The sequence below is a fragment of the Pinus tabuliformis genome, chromosome 9, assembly GCF_031772625.1.
Source record: "Pinus tabuliformis cultivar Carrire ecotype Pingquan chromosome 9, CPIR1, whole genome shotgun sequence".
NCBI lineage: Eukaryota > Viridiplantae > Streptophyta > Pinopsida > Pinales > Pinaceae > Pinus > Pinus tabuliformis.
Genome location: NC_142307.1, coordinates 735,878,968 through 735,899,700, shown reverse-complemented (window position 1 = coordinate 735,899,700; position 20,733 = coordinate 735,878,968). Strand labels below are relative to the sequence as shown.

The 20,733-nt window shown below is 37.4% G+C and overlaps 1 pseudogene across 1 annotated transcript; it reads left to right on the top strand.

Moving 5' to 3' along the window:
• Nucleotides 1–16,261: 16,261 nt before the first annotated feature.
• On the top strand, nt 16,262–20,301 carry LOC149150795 (pentatricopeptide repeat-containing protein At2g03880, mitochondrial pseudogene; annotated as a pseudogene). The gene is made up of 3 exons (XR_016263248.1): nt 16,262–16,321; nt 16,678–18,892; nt 19,253–20,301. The product of XR_016263248.1 is annotated as a pentatricopeptide repeat-containing protein At2g03880, mitochondrial pseudogene (transcript).
• The last annotated feature ends 432 nt before the right edge of the window (nt 20,302–20,733 follow it).

The window sequence follows — 20,733 nt, the reverse complement described above, 5'->3', positions numbered from 1 at the left end:
TGGGTACATGTGTAAATGTGATTTGATCAAAATGTCTAGCTAACCATTTTGCATGCATATACTTGCAAAAAAGGCATGGATCACGAAATTGGAATGTCCTATTTAATTGGGATACTACGAGTTGGGAATCAAGGAATACATGTAGGTGACAGATACCTAGATGGGGGGAATCGACCAAGAGGCCTATAACAACATCATATTTTGCTTGACTGTTGGTGGCTGACCCGATACATATCCCATTTGATGAGACGAGGTGCTCGGTTAGGAGAGTATATGGCCCATATTGCGCCAACGAGATTTTGTGACCATCGAGATGTGTCATCATCAAACCCATGGTGATAAGATGGCAGAAGACCCATCTTAGATGAGGGATCCATTTTTAGAATACATCTACAATAAGTCATTATACATATATGCTTACTCTAACATTTTATGGGTGAAATTTTTTGAGGTAGAGATCATTGATGGGGTTTTTTACGCAAGTCTCGTCGGCCTCTAATAGTATGTATGCCCCCTTGTGGAGGCAATATTTGATGATGTATGGGCCCTTCCAAAGGGTTTTGAACTTTCCAGGTCATATTGCTTCTTTGTCATTGTATGATCGGATATCTTGTGGAGGTATCCATCTCTGGGGTGAGGTCTGGTTATTGTGAGATAGGACACCTTGAGGAGGTATCCATCTTTAGGGCGAGGTCTGGTTACGACGAGATAATATATCTAGTGGGGTATCCATCTCTGGGGTGAGGTTTTGTTATGGCATGGCCTGTTTGTGTGGGTTTTTTTTAGTGCTTCTCTTGCTTCAAGAAATCGTGTAAGGTATCGACAATTCCTTGTGTGGTGGAATTGAGAGCATATGCAACAATAACATTGCATATTTTTTTCTTGGTTTGAGAGGTGCTTATATGGGATCTGGGCTACTAAGCAGAAGATATCATTGAGTCTACTCAGTTCATGGAATTTATTGATCAAATGATTGGGTTTGTCGCATAATGCGCATGTAATGGGTGAATTTCTTTGCGAGGTGATTTTTGATTGCTTTTGGCCTGGTCTAGCCCAACGATGGTGATGGGAGGTGAAATCGAGGGGGCCTAGCCATGTTTTCTCCTCAAACACACATAGGACGTCTAGGGGTTCTTCTTCATTGGGTGGGGGGATGGGTTCTGTGGATTCCGTATCTGAGTCTAGTAGATAGGGATTTGCCTTTACAAAGTTACATATGAAATTCATTGTTTTGCATAAGGAAGGTGAGGGCACCTCCTTTTGTGATGGTTCTCCCCGCATATAGTGCATACATGGTATTGATGCCTAGACCTCTTTCTTGGGTCCTCTAGGATGTTGGGTTGGAATTAGTAGTGTGTCCATAATTCTATGCACCAGTCTACTGGGTGGGTAGGGTCATCACATATAGCATATGGTAAAGTGGAGGGGTGAAATATGGCTTATTCTGCCTTCATGTGTTGTAAGCAGGTGTGGAGATGGATGATGCCTCTTCCTGTATGTAGAAGATGTTTTGGAATTTATCATTCTATGGAGGTGGGGTTGGCGCTGTGGGCTCATTGTTGATGGTTTGGATGAGACATTTTAGTGTCTTTTGGGGTTTAGGGATATTCAGGCAATGATGAGTGTAGTGTCCATATTTATCGCATATGGTGCATGCATGGTTGGTGTGTACTTCCTTGTTACGTAAGGGTATGACTTTTGCTCCTTTTGGTGGAGCTAAGGTTACCAATGTATTGGAGGCATTCACGATTGTTTTTAATTAGTCTATTTTGGGACATAAATGAGTTGGGTGCCCAAATTCCTCACATAACACGTAGGGTTGCATGGGTTTGGAGGAGTTGGAAGTTTATCCTTTTTACTATTTTGTTTCGCTTTTTTGGCAACTCCAATTGTGGTATGTGCCAGACAGTTTTGAGTAGGGGTGTTCCTCTGAAATGAAGGTACAAGGAAGCTCCCTTCCTACATGTGTCCTCACTCAAATGACACAGTCATGGGGATTAGGTACCAAACTGGCATTGCGAGAGTCATATTTGGTAATGTGAGGGTTTCCATGGCTTGGTGTGAGACAAATCTGGGTGGGGGGCATAAGAAAGGGGTTCGCATAATTGTGGGAGGTAAATACCTGAATTCTTTAGTTGCAGGTGTTGAGGTGTCTGGAACTGTTTCTGGTGTTTTATGAAGTCATCATTCAACCTGGTGCTCCAGTATTTGGGACAAGCTCTTGTATTACTAGAGGATATCCTAGGAATGTTCCTAAGAGGTTTTATCGCTTAAACTGGCATGGGCTGAGCTCAGTGTAAGTAGTAACCACCTCTTTGGATACTAAGGGGAACACACCATTTGGTGTGGGCGAAGTTTTCTTCTTGTAATATGTGAGTTGATTAATGGTAATGACCTTCCCATCATGGGGGAACATCATGATTTTGAAAAACGATGAGGTGACTGCGATCATTTCGTACATATAGCTTTGGCCTAAGAGGATGTTGTAATCCAATTGGGGATCATGTACTTCAATGTCTATTAAGACAGTTTTTCCAGCCAACTTAACTGGCACGCTAGGGTATAGACTAATGGGATCAGAAGGGCATCCATTGTATGCTCTGAGCGTTATGTCAGAAGGCTTAAGTTCAAGGGATCCTAATTTTTTCTAATCGGATTTTGGAATGATGCATGTGGAAGCCACTTCGTCGACGATGCAATGATGGATATTGATATTCTGGACTGAGACAGGGATTTGGAAAGTGATGGATGAGGGCAGCCAAGGAGTAGCTTTGTCTAATTCAAAGACCATGAGGTAGGAATCATATGGGTCGATTGTGCCTAAAGCGGAAAGTAGGGCTTTCCACTGGGTTGGGCATGTCTGTAGGACTTCAAGCGCTGACATAGCTGACGGTGACTGAGCCAAGTCATCGACTATGCTGTAACTATGAGCCCTGCATGCCGTAAAGGTCCTTTAACCATTTTGGGCATGACATCTATGGGAGGTCGCATAATGGTCAATGGTCTAGTAGGTATGGCCATAACCGAGGTGGATGGATTGGGATCTAGGGGAGCCTCATAAGTTTGATTCCTCGTTTGCAAGAGGATATCCTTTCCTGTCATGAAGATATCATGGTTAGGAGTGTTGTTAAGGTTCCCTCTAGATGGGTGAGGTTGGGAAGTTTGTTGCTGTGTGTTAACAATTCCCTGATGGGGAAAGGGTTCCTGCATGACTGTAGTTAGTTGGCCACTTTTCCCTCTACTGTCTTGTATCCTTTTTAAATCGGGAAGTTGGGGACAATGATGGGTATAATGACTGTACTCCCTGTAGATGGCTCATGCATGATTAGTACGAAGACTAGTGTTCTTTCTCCGTTTCTGCGAGTTTTTATTGGTCATACCCTTGTTTTGGTTCCGGTTGGGGTTGTCCCTTCCCTGTGCCTTGGGGGTTGCTATTGATTGCTGCCTCCCTACTCGGGCTCTCCCTTTGGCTTATGTTTTGATTTTTTCCTAGCACTATTATAAGTATTAACCAAATTCGATTGTTCTTCTGATTGATGTGGTGAAGCGAGAGATGGTTGCACTAGATTTACCCGTGCATTATTTTGCTTTGGCGGGATATTCTGTTGCAGTGTTGGGAAAGGAGAATATTGGTTCTCCTGTCCCTGGTTAACATATTGGTTTAGGATAGCAGACATTTTATTCGTATTCCAGGAGGAGTAGATTTCCTTGTGGGGGGTGATACGATCCTCCTTGCGGGGGATGGTGTTGGTTAACCCTATTGCCTATATTCTGCACAGGTGCGGGTTGACCATTATAATACCCTGTATTTTGTAATGGTGGTGTAGCATTGTAATATGGGCCATTCATTGGATACATAGGGTATTAGCAACTACTGTTGTGATGTCTTTGGAGAGGGCTTCAATTAATTTGTCAGCAGCATTGGTTGCGCCTGCTATTTCTTGATAAGATTGTAGGTGTAGTGCGTCTGGGAGTACATGGTAAATGTACTCTGATTGGTTGTATATCAGCTCCAGTTGTTGGGCTTTACTAATGGCTTCTTCCTAGATTTGTGTGAATGTTTTAGCCATGTCTTTTGATATTTCGGAGGTGAGGGATCTCAATTAAATGTCCAGGAGGAATTTATCTTCAAAATCAGTTTTGCACAAGCTACGATGTTTCCGCCATTCATGGATATGGTCTGAGATGTGCATAGCTTGTGTTTGTTTGAGGTTGGTTAGAAGTTCCAACCCCGAATCATGGTGGACTGGGATTTGGAAGAAAGTAAGGAACACTTTAGCTAATGAGCTAAAGGTTCCGTGAGATGCAGAGGGCTGGTTGATATATCACTTCGCAATGGGCCCTGTTAGGGTGCGTTGAAATAACCTTTTAATATAATAGTATCTTCTATGATACTATTAGATGAACACCACAGGTGAAATATCATGGCCAAGTTCCATGGGTCTTTGCCATGCTTTCCCTCAAAATTTGGAATATCTGAAGGGAGATTTATGGTCATAACTCATCAATTTTGGCCATGTTCGATCGAATCATTTATGAGATTGCTTAAATATGGGGGATTTAATGAAGCTAAAAAAGGGATCTGTGCATTACCTACCATCACAAAGCAATTCTGGACAACTATATGCAAGAGTCCTCTGTGGGGATGTCACGAGACGATTACCTTGATGGATAGCTCGAGGAATGTCTGAAGGAGAAGTATGTACGCTCCTGAAAGGGGTAGCGTGCGGGGATCCTTTAGGAGTGGTGAATGGTGTATCTTGTCGACGAGGAGTTCCAAGCAAAGTTGCACCAATAAAGGAAGATCCAATAATGGTGGCTGAGTGACGTCCTCTCCACCTAAACGTTGGGAGTCCTGGTACACCTCCTGACAATGGGGGGAGGTATAAAAAATGCCTATATCGATGAGGAGCCGTGGGGTCCCCTATGGTGTCGATTTAGATTGTGCGCTACTTTGAGTTTGGTGATGGACGGAGATATATATCAATACAATTGGATCACATACATAAAGCAAAGAGAAAATATCAATGGTTTATTTTCCTTTAATTAAACTATGTGATCAAGCAAACAAAAAAGGGGCTTCTATTTGTTTCATATGATATATAGTCCTATGAAGACCTAATCGTCCTTTCCACTCTCAAAGTAACTGGGCCTTGTGAAGATAACCTCTGATGGGTCCTGGGGAAACGTCTTGAAAGAACTGGCGACACCTTCCAACAATTGAGTAATCAACAAAGGTAATGGTAATGAGGGTCAAGTGTTGCCTGCATCGTCACCTATAGGGAAGGATGCCCTAGATTTGGTCACTAAGTACCTTTGTCCCACGTGAGCATTCAAGTATTTAGCTTCTTGGTAATCGGTTACAGTACTGAGCACTAGATGGGTTAGGTAGCCCCAAAGAGTACTACACGCACTGGGCCTAAGCCAAACCCCCTCTAAATTGGGTCTCTTCCATGCTTAAATCTTATATTCCGTGGGATTGTTGAAGGATTTTTAAGCTCCCTAGAAAGTCAACAACTATGTTTCAATGGTGAAGCATGACCATGGCAGCTTATGGGATGCCTACCCCCAATGGTCCTATCCTAAACTATAAATTTTTTGGTGACCCCTGTGTGGAAACTTAATTTGTTCAAGTTATGGTTGTTTTTTAAAGAGGCTTATTCACTTATGGGGTGACTTGGGAAGCCAAAATATGCTAAGTAACCAAAGGTCGAAAACATGGATGGTCTTTGAGTACAAAGTGTATGCAGGCTTAACGTGTGATGCAAGTGAACATACAAGTGTGATAAGATTTGGATATGTAATGATCCTTTTCAATATCCTTTTAATTACAGTATGTGTTGGTTGTTCCTTGCATGGAAAAAGAAATTTGTTTGTGGATTATAGGCCACTTCCTTTTTTTCTATTAAGCTATGTGGAGTTTAATAAGGGAGATGGAAATTCAAATATCTTCAAGAAGGTTTTCATATGCAACCCCGGGTTCATTTAGGAGACGCAAGGGAAGCATGGATTACTCACTTTCTCTACTAACATTTGCTCCTAGTCCCAAAAGAATAAAAAAATTGCTTTGGTTAGTAGTAAGATTCGTGGATAATGGGCCACTTAATTGCTTTACTAATTAAGCTAATATGATTTGCAAAAAAATAAGCGAAATAATTTGAAAACATATGTGGATTATGGCCACTTACTTTCCTCCCTACTTAAGCTATGTGGGTATTTGTTGCAAAAAAAAAATAAAAAAAAATCTAATTGCTTGATGAATTAGGGTTCATTCAAGCAACCAGGGGTACTGAACAGAAAACACATAATGCAGAGGTGAAGGCAATTCACTAGAGGCTGCCAATCACCTGAGAAAACTAAAAAATACAAGGTTTTTTTTGTTGTTTTTCTATCTATCGCGCGTGGTTTGTAGAAACAGACGCACGCTTCATGGTTTTCACAGACACATATGCGTGCTTTGCGTCTATCAGAGAAAAAAGCACGCCGACGAGAAAATTATGAAAATTCTTCACTTCCACGAGCTCAAAACAGATTCAGGGGGACTGTTAAAAATCCAGGGAGGTGAGGAGTGCCTTAAAGGATGTTTGTGCAGAGAGGAGGTCCTACAAACAATCTCTAGATTAATGAAAATAGATCAATATGGTCACCATTCCTGTTGTAGTGTTTTTGGAGCACAAGTGTACCAAAAAACAACCCCTTAGTAGTGGATTGTTACCTGCAAAGGATCATAGTCAAAATTAGTGGACATACTTAAATAAACACAACATTGTAAATAATGGATACAATGCATACATAAATATAAACTTAAACAAAGAGGTGCATGAACATAACTATGCTAAAATGGAGAAAACACATCAATAATATATGGAAAAATCTCCCTTTATTGATTGCTGGTGGCAGAGGTTGAATACAATCAGAATACTAAAACACTTGAAGAGAATTCCTTGAGCCAGGGAGCTAAAAAATCCTAAGCAAGGATGTTTCTTTTCCTCAATCTCTTTGCAAGTTTCTCCTCTCTCTCATAGAAATGTGAAGACTCTCGAAAGGGTGGATTTCTCTTTACTCACTAAGATGTTGGGTTGCTTAGAAGCAATTTGGCCAACATGCTAGTGCTCTTCACTTCCTTGGTTTCAACAATGAAATGGTGGTTTGCTTACAAGCAATTTGGCCAGCATAACAATGTCTCTTCTTTTGGCTCTCCCATGGCCTATTTATATAGAGTTTTTTTGAATCCCTCTTCCCTCTCTTGGTACATGTATGATAAAGACATATGACTAGGACAAGAGGATTCCATTGAGGGATGCACTTCTCCAAGGTGACTCGAATTCGACTGTACTAGGCTGATCTCGTATCAAGAAATCGACTCCAAGTGTGTAGAGTGGTCCGAGACTGTCGAGTCACCTTTTCTGCAACCGTGCGGCTTTTGAGGATATGCCCCGTGCGTGTGCGTTTATCGAAGAAATCTACGTGCGACCTTAATTGATTTCCTTTATAAGTTTTGGACCTTATGAGAACCTTTGATTTTTGAATCTTTATAATGTATTCGGCTGGAAACATGTCCACCTGTGCATTTTGCTGGACACTTTTAATGTCTTCTGGATTGTACTAGTAGGTGTATGATTTTCCGGTGTTAACAGAGACCTTGGAAATGGGGTTTAAGTATTTTTTTGTGATGTTTATGAGGGATAGGTTGTAGATTTGTTGTTAAGGATATTTGGGGACCCTAATTCCTTAGGTGATAAGCCACATTGTTGGATTTTCTATTTGTAATTTTTTGAATTTGAAGTTGAATTTTGTAGCCCAAAAGGAGTTAGAAGTATCTCATCTTAATTTGGGTCAAGTTGTGGAGTTTCACTTTGGCTATGTTTTATTCCTTCTTGTGAGGATGCCTATTTAAGAGTAGGGTTTGAAGCCTCTAAAGGTTGAATATGAATTTTGTGTCTTAGAAGTTCCTCAGATAGATTAATGCCTTGTTGTATTCTTATTCGTTCCTCGGGATAGGCATATAATTGTATAAAAAATTGTTTGGATTTTAGGTACAACCCTTTGAATTTTGGGGTTTTGTAGTAGAATCTATTTGGGGATTGGAGGTTTATCCCCAACCCATAGTCACATGGATCGTATCAGAAAGATTTTGACTCAGGTCTAGCATGAAATAAGCTTAAGTACAAAATTCCTTGATGGACAAGAGGCTTCATATATCTAGGCATATGAAACAACTCATAAGAAACCTTATTCTACTTATTTAGATGTTGAATGAGAAATAAAAAGATTTGTTAAGTATAGGAGGTGAATATTGGCACCATCTTTTGGTTAAATGTAGGGAAATGAGGAGATTTAGTTATCTGGACATTTGAAGATCCTTGTAGAGGACTCCTATTAAAAAAGTAAGATGCTAAATGTCTCGAATGATGAAACCTTGAACATGGTTGAAATTTGCGTAGTAATAATATGGACATGAAGGTTGCAAGAGATCTAGATATTTAGGCATTTAAAAGAATTTGTAAACGGCCAGTAACAAACACCCAAATTCATGATGCTGGATGCCAACATAACAAGCCATGTTGAAGTTACATGGAGCCCACATGGACGCTCACAAATTCTATGGGTAGGTGTGTGTTGATGTGGCATGATGATGTGTCACACTGACATGGCACAAAGGGAAGGGTTTGGATGACATGACGTGCTGACATATTGTTAATCTGGAATTTCAACATGGTGAGATGATGTGAGGAATTGTGGTCAAAAGGGTCATTGTGTAGTCAATGTGTCACCAATGTGGAACCCGAAAATCAGGAAATTTAGATCTAGCTTGAAGGTAAGAGGGACACTTGGATTATCCCCTCAAATCCAAATGTTTTATATTTCCTAAATGTATCCAAAAGCTTGGGGGCTCAATGGATTAAGGATATATGGGAATTAAACTATCTGCAGTTCTAGCTTTAAGGTAATAGGCACACATACGTTGTCCCAAGATCTAATTGTTTTATATTTCTTGAATATTTTTAGAAGTCAAGAAATCCAAAACTTCTTATAATGGGACTTAAGGAAGATCCTAAATCTAGATGCAAGGAGTGGCTAATGTGCTAGGTTGTGACATGGCCATGTGTGGTAGTGACTCACAGGTATGGATTTCCATGTGCTACCCACACGTTATTTGATGTAGTATCATAAGAAGGAGAAATGGGGAAGTGGCATCGGTATAGATGATGACATCACACTTAGAAGAACAAATCTTCAGAAGGGCATAATTTTTTGTCTAAAGCTTGAATTTTTATGAAATTTATATCATGGGAAAGCATTCGATGAGCATACTCCAATGGTGATATAATGAATTTCAAGGTGGTTGAAGGAAGAAGAGTTTTTGATAACCCCTTCCCCATAAAGTAATCTTGTAGGTTAGATCTAGACATCTGTTTCAGGTAATTTAATTGCTTAAATCATGGAAATTAAATCTATCAATTTGGGGTACATAAGCTTGTGAGAATTAGGCACTATATGTGCATGATTAGAGCATAAGCTAAGGAAGTGATCAAACAAAAATACATCCACCATTGTAATTAACATCTACTAGAACTACAACTTTATGATTGATTATAATTTTTCACTTGTTCATAATGTTCATGTAATTAAAGTTTGTTCAATTCAGTGGATGAAATTGGGGATGGATGCAACTACAAATGAAAAACAAATTAACTACAAGAGTACATATTCATCCAAATTGGAATCTACTAGAATTGCAGAGTGTTGGGATGTCACAATCTTTCACTGTGGATAGGATTAGAGCATTCATGCAACCCTATATTCATTTTTTTAAATAAAAATTTAAGTCAATGATTCTTGCAATACACAATCAAAATCATAATCCTTTAGAGATATTTCATCCACTGGGTGCAGGTCTTAGGGATTCCTTGCGATTACAATATTTCATTTGAGAATGTTCTTGTAGTCTAAAACAAAGTTTGTCTCGTTCTCTCAACCTTGAATGGGATTGACCTTTGTGGAGAAATAACACACAACAATTTTCATAAGGGAAAATTGATTTCAAAATGAAAGTTGTATCAGCTGATGACACTGGCTAGTGAGGCTTTAATGATCGTGCTAATCCAAAAAGCAAACAAATAGTGGAAGCGATGACACTAGCTGGTGAGGCTTCAATGGTTTGGCTTAGCCATGAAATGTAATCAAGTAGTGGAAGCAATGGCATTGGCTAGTTAGGCTTCAATTGTAATATTATCCATGAGAAGCAAGCACATCGCGAGAGTAGTGACATTAGATGGTTAGGCTTCAGTTGTCACGCTTATCCACAAAAATAAAATTGTGTGTGAATAAATTGTATAATCCAATGAATATAGGGTGTATGAAACCATGAAATTAGAGTATAAAGGATAATCAATACAATGTATGTCGAGCTACAAATATGAAGTGCAAAAATTACTAATATATAATATGTGGAAACCATAAATACAAAGTATAGAAGCTAATCAAGCATTGAGTATTTAATATAATCAATATAGGGTTTCTATAACCATGACCTTAGAACATGATAGTCAATTAATGCAGTGTACGTAGCACCATGAATGCATAGTGTAAAATCTAATTGATACAAAGTATATAAATCAAAATACAAAATATGTAAACTAGAGCACATAAATCTAATGAACAAAAATATACTTATCTATGATAAACCTATAGAATGAATGGAAGTGTTGGCCAAGTTAAGGGGCCCTCCCAACTAGCTCATGCTACTAAAACTTACAATATTAAGCACAAACCATACACACGATCTTTGTTTGAAATATCAACGCCATAGCCTTTGGATTAATAAACTCACTAGTCCAATATTACAAATATGAAATTGAGTTCTCCCTCTCGTGGGTTTCACACTAAGAAATTACAATGAGTCTCTACTTTCCAATATTAATTAGCCCCCTCAATTCACATCATAGTTCAAATATTTATATGGAGAAGGGTGCACGTTGATTCTTAACAAATCCATTGCCTCGCAAATCTCACAAAACTAATGATGTTACAATTTTTCATTTTTTTGTTAAGCTTGGTAAAAACAGGGCACACATATTATCCTTGTGATATTCTGATGACATGGAATGCATGAGAATATCTCTTCATTGCTGGTTGGGATCTCATCCACTGCTTTGCCAACCCTATTTTATGAGTGATTTGACCGTTAGTTTGACTAGAGGATGGCACGATCCTTGTCCACCTTGATGCCGATCTAACCAATATGGAACCATCTCGAGGCACCTAGAAGCAAAACCCATGTGGTAGTTTTTACCTTTGAACAATGCCTATATGCAAATTGATGAAGACAATCTGCTAAAAGAATTTTGGTAATAGGTCACCATTATGGTAACACTGAGTTATTACTGAATTTCTAGAAATTATCATGAAATTGTTGAAATTTTGGTAATAGTTAGGAAATCACAAATTCCATTATACATACTCATCAAAATGTAGGGAATCATTGTTTCGAGGCTTCTGCAATTTGTATTATGTGTGGAGTTTTCTTCTGGAATTATCGCATCCATAATTGTTTGAATCGACGCTTTGAGCCATCCACCATGGCTCATCATCAGGATAGATCAATAAGTGAATCATTAGAAATCAATAATTAAATATGTCGTGAAGCTCGTTTGAAGTGAAAACCTCGTAAACTAGATAAATGCAATAATATATGCTATGGAGAAGTGAAGATGTAAGGGTAAAGGAAAAAATGAGCTATCTAGCATTGCAAAACTTGTCAAAATGAGGTTCAATAGTTCATTCCATTAAAAAGGCCTTGAGGGGGTTGGTGGCATTATAGGTACTTTCACAGGGCTTAAATTAATGTCGTACAACCTCTACAACATTTGACGTAGACATCTCTATTCACACTAAGCTTCTAATCCTATGTGTACACCCTCTGAACCTATGCACACACTCATTATGTCATGTGTATACTTCATTTCCATGTTCTAAATTTATGCACACACCAAGAATATCAACCATCACTAATATCCTTATACATGCACACCAACAGTAACACACAATATGACAAAAATATGAATAAATCATCAACAATTACATAATTGAAATACCTTCAACCACTGAATTTTGATATTGTAGCTAAAATTTATTGAACATGTATAACATACATGATAATGCATAAATCAAATAAAAAGATAGCCATGCACTTTTTTTTATGACATTATGTCACATTACAACCTACATAACCTTGTCACAACAATAAAAACATTATTACCTCTCATTTTGTCACAATAATAAAAACATTATTACATCTTATTATCCCCACCGCCTCGACAGGTATAACACATTCAGTGTTCCATTGATCTTGAATTAATTTGCCATTTGACCAAAAATCAAATTACAATGCCTAAAGTTAACATGATATTTTTTTTTTCTTTTTAATATATATATATATATATATATATATATATATATATATATATTTATTTAAATTCTCTTTCGTTAATTTACGTTGGCTCTTATTTTGTAGTCATGGCTAATGTACAATCATTAAATCATTCTTAGCCACCCACCAATACGACCATTAACTCACAATTAGTTTTGCTCCACTGGAATAAGCCACATTAGTCCATTAATGCAATTTAATGTGAAACATGACTCACAATCAGTTTTGCTTCCGCTAGAATAAGCCACATTCCTCCATTAATGCAATTCAATGTGAGACATGACTTGACCTTTTGTTGCAGAGGTAAAAGTAAAAAGGATGGTGAAAATCTACTCGAATTACGCCAATGTTGAGGAAATCTATGGAAGCAAATTGCATAGAAGCAAAGGCATGGGAAAAAGTGCATGTGTGTTCATGTCAATCTATTTAATTGGTTATTTTTACTAATATTTGGTTATTTTTACCAATATCAATAATTTTATATATTTTTCCAAGACTATAATTTTATATATCATACTATATTCTCCTCTCCTATCATTAATAGTTTAATGGAATTCTAAGTCCGAGATGGGAGTGATCATCTAAAGTTCCATTCTTGGGCTTTACTTTATATCTCAATGTGTATTGTGTGGTGATATACTTCATCATAATGTGTAATTTCAAAATTATGTAAATGAAAATATTTTATTTAAATTTTTATTTTTTAAATTGTGATTTATAATAATAAATTACACTTTATTATGTAATTTATTACAATTTATGATGAGCGATTTTTACAATGAAATATTTTAATATTTATAAAATATAAGTAAAAATAAATAAATATATTAGAATCGATATGATAAAATGTACAATATTTCTTACATTTATCAAAATAAATGCACTTTGCTCCAAATTCATCCAGACACATTTGATAAAACAATGTACCGATTAATTACTGGAACATATCAATATGCATCACGTATCATGTTATAATACTACAATAATAAATGCCTTATAGAACAGATATACACTATTGGATTTACAAATATTTGTAAATGTTATATGTTTTTTATTTTTTTAATGTATCTTTTGCTTGATGTTATTTACAACATTATTCAATATCAATAGCCTAATCTAATTGTTCTAAAAGTTCCTCTCCACTCATGCATATTCTTCCATTCACATACATGGATGAGTTTTGTCGAAAAAATATATATTTTCTATCATACAAATAATAATTTTGTCTAGCGTTTTTTACTCTAATTTAACTATATTTAAACTAAGTGAGAGTATCTACAATATAGCCATTATTCAAATGCAACAATTAATTCTCTCTTTTTAAATTTCAACAATTAAATCAAGTGATAAAAAACACTAACTATATAACCTTATTTTATCTAATAGACATCTTATTTTTTATTTATTTTACTTTTCATTAATAACACTAAATTATATTTTAATTATATTAATAAATCATATAATGAAATTCTAATCTTCTTAACTTTCACGTTCAATCCAATATGCAGCTCACTTCAAAACATCACTTAACAACATGTATGAATGAAAAAAAACACCATACACTAAATTATAATCAATATTATATTAACAAAATATATATTACATTCTCTTACAATATATATTAACATTTTTTTATTATAAAAATATTCAGTTTATTACTTTATAGATATATTTCTCGACATCTATTTGTAAAGAAAATCACAACTTTTATTAATCCACTTTTTTCTGTATTTTTAATCAAATATCAAAAATCTATATTCTCAAAGGGAAAAATCATAAATTTTACTGATTAAACACAAAATATTCTTCATATGTGTGATTATTAAAATCTTAAATCCTTACAAAATATTTTTTTTTGTTTGTGTATGATTATTAAGATTTTTTTTAATGTGTGATTATTAAGATTTTAAATTTTGATATCAAAATACTCTGCCATCCTAAGATTTGATATCATAGAGTGATGCCACCTGCACTAACTACTTCATCCACCTTAATTCATGTGTCCTTTTTAGAGTGACAATTCTATCCCACCTGTCTTAATTGATGCGAATATTCGTGCCCTCCGAGAGCCTTCACTTCATTTCAATTAAGATGGCAACATGATTAAGCATTATGAAAATTAATACAATGATCCGATACCTTGTCCCCCGCTTGGCCTCGACAACATAACCAATTCAACTAGACTTGATATTGTTATCGAACAACCTTCGATGTTGTAATCCCATTATCAAACCTTATTTCTTCTTGTGACCACTGCGTGCCCTGAATGACTAGGTTCCTTCTTATATGATAAAATTAAATCGAGCCAAATTTTTCTGCCAACAACTTAATTCGATGTATTAGTGGAAGAAAGAGTTGATCATCATTTTTTGCATTTTAGCACTTGTTGAATGACTATCTTAGAGTTTCCAAAAATTGATAGATGGCGAATACTTCTAGAGAGCCAGATCCAAGTCTTATCACCGAGCAAGATATTCAATCTGGTTGTTTGTAACATATCTTAAGCCCTGGGCAGATTGAGACTCTTTTTTTTCATCGAAGCGAAAGAGAACCCCTCTCGCTCTTGCCTCCCCAGGGAGGCAAGAGAACCCCTCTCGCTCTTGCCTCCCCAGGGAGGCAAGAGCGAGAGGGGTTCTCTTTCGCTTCGATGAAAAAAAGATATAAAGAAGAGTTCTCTTTCGCTTCGATGTGATATACACTTCATTATTTTAAGATATAAAGAGGCGTTCTCTTTCGCTTCAATGTGATATACACTTCATTATTTTAAGTTTCTATTTATATCTTTCTTTAAAAGCCTATAAATCTAGAAATTTAAATCTCAAAACACTTCATTATTATCAGGAAAGAAAGAAATAAATTATTTTGACGTCCACGACACTAAAGATAACATATGGGACATATTGCTTCTTCATCTGCTTGATGTATTCGACCCTTTTTCTGTGAAGCCTCACAATAAATGCTCCCAACGTCTCGACAAACCCATCACTAAATAGATTATCCCAAGAGTTAGCTACCAACATATCTGCATTACTTTCCCTGTTGTCTTTCAAGGCCTCACATTCTAAAATGAAATGCTTTTCTGTTTCCACTTTTCTGGAAGAACAAAAAATGCATACTTTTTCCTCCCACACTTCTTTTGGCCTTTCCCAGCACCCTGTTTCACAACGGAGTTGATGAGAATTAGTCCTTAACTGAGCAATAAGAATTTTGGCTCTCCAAGAGATATTGGCCTCTATGTATGCTTTTGGTTGATGACTATAAGTGAAATTAAACACTTTGATATAGTACTTTTTCTTTCTTCCTAGCTCCTTATCCCAAGTAAGCCTGTGGAACTTATCCATAACAAAAACTTTCATCCCTTTGTTATTTATGGAACAAGTGTTCAAACAAATACTCCATTTACTAAACCATGTGTTATTTTGCTACCCAAAACTTATTTTTAAAAATTAGCATCCAACTCTAAATGCATTTTCACATATTAAGCCTAATAATCAAATGTGGTTTACAGTCGCGTTTAATTTTAGATTAAATTTTATAATAGACAAGTAGTCGAATTTAAACTGAGTCTGGCTCAGAATATCTCAACTAATTCCCCTCGATCCCATGAATGTAAAGAAAAACACATCCATTACTAAATTTCCATCCGACACCGAGACCCTCCTCTCACGTGACTTCAAATTCAATAACCTTCTGCACTCGGTGGAATATGGAAATTGATCAAGCTTCATACCTGAGTCGTGCTCCTCGCCACTCATATGTCGAGCTGCAGCTGATAAACGTACTTGTGTTGCAGCAGGAAACAGATACAACACGCATAAAATAACATAAATTGAGAACAATGAAACTCGCAACTCAACGAGGATTGCAAATCTATGGCTCAATCAATACGTGAGTTATTCAAAGTTAGAATTTCAGTGCTTGTTTTAGTATTGTCAGGCATTGTAAAAATTCAGAGTTTATATTGAATCAGTTACTTCCTTCTATTAAGCTTGCCCAGATTAATGCATATAGTAAAACGCTCACTTCAATTGAATGTTAAATTCCCATGGATACGCAGTCACATGAATCTCTCTGTTGGGTTTCAGAGTAGACATGATACTGAAAGAATATTTAGAGAAAATCGAGCATATCAACATGAAAAAACTGAGAATAGTACTGGATTTCTCCACAGAGAATATGAAAATTTTGGGTATTTGGAAGTAGATATTTGTACAGATCCCAATGCCTATGCTTCTCTCTTGCAGGACTGCATTAAGAACAAATCTCTGGTGGATAGCAAGGGTGTTCATGGTTGTATCATCAAAATTGGATTCCAAGGAGGCACTTTCATATGGAATCGGCTGATGGATACCTATATGAAATGTGGAAGCGTGGAGAATGCACGCCTAGTGTTTGACAAAATGTATACGAAGGATACAATTTCATGGAATACAATGATTGGGGGATATGCGAAATTTGGCAGTATTCAGGAGGCACGCCGACTGTTTGACAGAATGCCTGAGCAAAATGTGGTTTCTTGGAACGCCGTGATTGCGGGATATGCCCGACATGGGCATCCGGAGGAGGCCCTGGAACTTTTTAAACATATGCAAGTGGCAGGCTTCGAGTCGGACCGCATCACATATGCATGTGTTCTCAGTGTGTGTGCCAGTCTACTGTCTCTGCAGCAGGGTAAGCGGGTTCACGCTTATGTGATTAAAGATGGATTGGAGTCTGATATTTTTGTTGTTAGTGGCCTTATTGACATGTATGCCAAATGTGGGATCATAGGTGAAGCAGACCAACTGTTTCAAAGAATGCCCGATCGAGATGAAGCAGTGTGGAATTCTATAATTGCAGGACATGCCCGAGAAGGACATGGTGAAGAGGCCCTAAAACTTTATTGCCGAATGCAAAGGGAAGGCATGAAGCATGACCGCATAAGCTTTGCGAGTGGTCTTGGTGCATGTGCAAGCCTTCCGGATTCAGAGCATGGCAAATTGATACATGCCCATATTATAAAAACTGGATTTGAGCACGAAGGATTTACAGGAAGTGCCCTCGTCGACATGTATGCCAAATGCCAGAACATAGAAGATGCTGTTCGAGTGTTTGATAGAATGCCACATCGTGATTCGGTTTCATGGACTGCAATAATTGGAGGATGTGCACAAAATGGGAGAAGTGAGGAGGCCTTGAATTTGTATTGCCTAATGCAATCAGAGGGATTAATGCCAAACAATTTCACATTTGGTAGTGTTCTCAGTGCATGTGCCAGTTTGGTGGCCCTGGCACAAGGCAAACAGGTCCATGCTCACATTATTAAAAGTGGATTTGAATCAAATGTGTTTGCAGGAAGTGCCATTGTCGATATGTATGCTAAGTGCGGAAGCATAGAAGATGCGCGACAGGTGTTTGACAATGTGGTTGAAAGGGACTTGGTCTCATGGAATGGTATGATTGGAGGATATGCCCAAAACGGCTATGGCAAGGAGGCTCTCAAACTCTTTGAAGAAATGTTGTCCGTGAGCATGAAACCAAATCAGAGTACCTTCGTTGGTGTCCTATCTGCTTGCAGCCGCACAGGCCTGGTCGAGGAAGGCTGTTATTACTTCCATTCAATGAGTCAAGGTCATTCAATCAAAGCAGGACCAGAGCACTATGCTTGCATGGTTGACATTCTTGGCCGTGCAGGACGTCTACATGAGGCAAAAGATCTAATCAAAAGCATGCCATTTGAACCTGATGCTCTCATTTGGGGGGCATTGCTTGGTGCATGCAGAATTCATGGCAACATGGATCTAGGACAGCTTGCAGCAGAACAGCTTTTTGAGTTGGAACCACAAACTTCTTCGACTTACATGTTATTGTCAAATATCTATGCAGCAGCTGGCAGGTGGGAAGATGCAGCTAACATCCGTAAAATGATGAAATCTAGGGGAGTTAGAAAGATGCCAGGATGCACCTGGATTGAGGTTAAGAATCAGATATATCAATTTATAGCAGAGGATAGGTCACACCCTAGAGCAGAGGAGATATACGCAACTCTAGAGGCACTGGCTGCACCAATGAAAGCAGCAGGTTATGTGCCTGACACAGACTTTGTGCTTCATGATGTTGATGAAGAGCTTAAGGAAGACATTCTCTACCATCACAGCGAGAAGCTTGCCATTGCATTTGGACTTATCAGTACACCTAGTGGGATACCCATTCGGATTGTTAAGAATCTTCGAGTGTGTGGTGACTGTCACAATGCTACCAAAATCATCTCAAAGATTGTTGGACGGGAAATTGTTGTAAGAGATGCAAGTCGTTTCCATCATTTCAAACAGGGGTTGTGTTCTTGTGGAGACTACTGGTGATGTTTGGTGTGCTAAGCAATGAACGGAAGATGGATAGTTCTGTTCTTTGTGGTTGATGTTACTTGATGAATATGATGTAGCTCCCAGGATCTACAAACTATTCTGGTACCAAATTCAGGTAGGTTTGAAGCTCTTACTCTTTGACCAGTTATTCCAGGTATTCATGACGGATGCTCATTGATCAATGCATGTTCTCCTTCCAGTTATTAAAAAGTCTTTACATTATGCAAGTTTGTCATACTTTTAGCTTTCTAGACACATGACTGGGTAATCTAAAATGAAATCGATTGGTATGGATGTAAACAAAACAATATAATTGATTCAATGACTAGAATTTGATAAAAATGTAGACTAGAATGCCTAAAATTTCATGTTTCTAGTCCTGATGAAATTAGTTGTTTTTATTTTATTTTTCCAATTTAGACATAAAGCATTGTAATTTGTAACTGATCAAATCTCTGCTGTCTATTCTTTTCAGCCTTGTATACTTAAATCTTGCACAAAAGGCATGCTCCCAGTTCTACTATGGAAGTGTGGGTCACTACGAGCCTCACACAATTGTAACATCATATATTTATAATATAACTGCTTTTTAGTTTTACCATTCCACTATCCGTGGGTTTTATTAGATTACTCCTGTCAATTCGTTCTGCTCTGCCACTCTGAATTGCTTTGTATTCTTCCAGTACTTTATTTCAACAAATAAAAAATTATTCAATAAGAGAAGGGGCAGAACATTGTGGATGCGTGGTTGACATTGCAGCAATGCCGGGCATCTAGATGAGACATAGGATCTAATTAAGAACATCCCAGTTTGAAGGAGGTGCTCTGAGGAGAAATTACTTGGTGCATGCAGAATTGATGGCAACAGGAATCTGTGAAAATGTTCAGCAGAATGCCTTTTTGAGTTTGAACCAAGTAACTCAATCTATATGTGTCAAACATATATTCCACTGGCAGGTGTGATAAATCAGAATTTATTTGAAAAGAGAGTTATGAGAATTGGAAAGGGCTAAGTGCACCTATGGAGTCTAGATAGGATGCATCAATCAGGAGCGGAGGATAGATCACACCCAAAAACAGAGGTGATATACACTACAATACTGAGTAAATGGACCAAAGAAAGGTGTAGTGGAACTTTTATGTCAGAATTACACGCCCGAGATTTTGGATTAAATATTGCATTCTGTATTAATTGCAATTAATGTGGAGTAACCTACCTTAGCTCTTGGTGAAATCAGTGGGGATATTTAATTTTGCAATCTCTTTAGATGCCTGGTGAAGTGCACTTGGCATCATGAGATTGAAGCAAGATGAGATCCAATAGACTATAAATAGTAAATACTCAATCATATACTCATTTGCAATCAGTTTGAGTTTGAGTTTGAAGGCTTCTTAGGGAGATTCCTCCATCAAGGTGCACATGTGAACTTAATTTCTCTGCGATTTATCTATGGCTGGAAATACTCTCTTGAATTTAACTATTACAATATCTTGGTTGTCTTGTGTGTTTCTTGGCATGGGCTTCTATTGTAACAGTAATTACCAATTCTTTATTATTAATAACATTGTAGGTTTTTAACTTGCATGCCTTCGTTCTGATGATACAACCACTCACAGTAGTATGAGAGTTTTGAATCCAAGCCTGCAGAGTGGTGTGTACTGTGAAAGCTTTCTCATGGAGGAATACATCTTTATCGTAGGCTGCTTCATAAAATAGATACACTATTAAGCTATCGTTAGAGGTTTTGTTTTGCAAGCAGGAAATTCTGTGTTCAAGTGAAAGGAGAATATATAGATAATAAACGTTATGGATAATATTAAACTGTTAAAGGTTAATAACGACTACTTATGTTAGAATGTTATTGTTGAAGGTAAGCTATTTTTTAGTTGGCTAGTAGGCAGAAACAGAGTGAAAGATCCTTATTTAAAAGGTTGAGATGTATTCTTAAGATCCTT